A 1,438-nucleotide genomic window follows, 5' to 3' on the forward strand; every position below is an offset into this window, starting at 1 on the left:
GATACTATTTCCAACATTGCTTCAGACTCAGGAAGTGGTCGCTCCTTCCCCCTTTACTTTTCAGTCCTGAAAACATACTATGTTCTTCTCTTTATTTCCCAGAGCAGACTTGTGATTACTTAGAAAACCCTTTAAAATTGAATTCTAAGAAAATAAATGATAACAAAATATAAACTACAAAAGAATAAATGGCCCCCAACCCACAATCTTCTTGGCCTAAGCATCTTTCCAGATGTCATCACTGTTAAAGTGCCTCTTTCTACGAATTTGTATGGTGTATATCAGTATGTATGGTGTATATCAATGGATTACAAATACAGCCTAAAACTGTTGTTACTTTTAGGTGCTATTGAGTCAGTTTCAACTTATAGCGACCCCACGTACAACAGAAGAAAACACTGCCCGGTCATACGCCATTCTAACAATCATTGTTATGCTTGAGCCCATTGTTGCAGCCACTGTGTCAATCCATCTCATTGAGGGTCTTCCTCTCTTTCGCTGGCCCTCCACTTTACCAAGCGTGATGTTCTTCTCCAGGGACTGGTCCTCGTGATAACATGTTCAAAGTACATGAGATGAAGTCTTGCTGTTCTTACTTCTAAGGAACATTTTTGCTGTACTTCTTCCAAGACAGATTTGTTGGTTCTTCTGGCAGTCCGTGGCATATTCAATATCCTTCGCCAACACCATAATTCAAAAGTCTCAATTCTTTGTCAGTCTTCCTTATTCATTGTGCAGCTTTCACATGCATATGAGGCGATTGAAAATAGCTTAGTCCCCAAAATGACAGCTTTGCTTTTTAACACTTTAAAGAGGTCTTTTGCAGCCGATTTGCCCAATGCAATATGTCTAATTTCTTGACCGCTAGTTCCTGGGATCCATGATTGTGCATCCAAATAAAATAAACTCCTTGACAAATTAATCTTTTCTCCCTTTATCATGATTTTGCTTATTGGTCCAGTTGTGAGAATTTTTGCTTTCTTTATGTTGACGGCAATCCATACTGAAGGCAGTAGTCTTTGGTCTTCATCAATAAGTGCTTCAAGTCCTCTTCACTTGCAGCAAGCAAGGTTGTGTCATTTGCATATTGAATGTTAATGAGTCTTCCTCCAATTCTGACACCACATTCTTCTTCATATAGTCCAGCTTCTTGGATTATTTGCTCAGTATACATATTGAATAAGTATGGTAAAAGGATACAACACAGATGCACATATTTCCTGACTTTAAATCACTCAGTAACCCCCTGTTCTGTTGGAATGACTGACCTTGGTCAATGTACAGGTTCCTCATGAACACCATTAAGTGTTCTGGAATTCCCATTCTTCACAATGTTATCCATAATTTGTTATGATCCACACAGTCGAATGCCTTTGCATGGTCCATAAAATACAAGTAAACATCTTTCTGGTATTCTCTGCTTTCAACCAAGATCCAT

Source organism: Trichechus manatus, unplaced genomic scaffold (genome assembly GCF_000243295.1).
Source record: "Trichechus manatus latirostris isolate Lorelei unplaced genomic scaffold, TriManLat1.0 scaffold00273, whole genome shotgun sequence".
Taxonomy (NCBI): domain Eukaryota; kingdom Metazoa; phylum Chordata; class Mammalia; order Sirenia; family Trichechidae; genus Trichechus; species Trichechus manatus.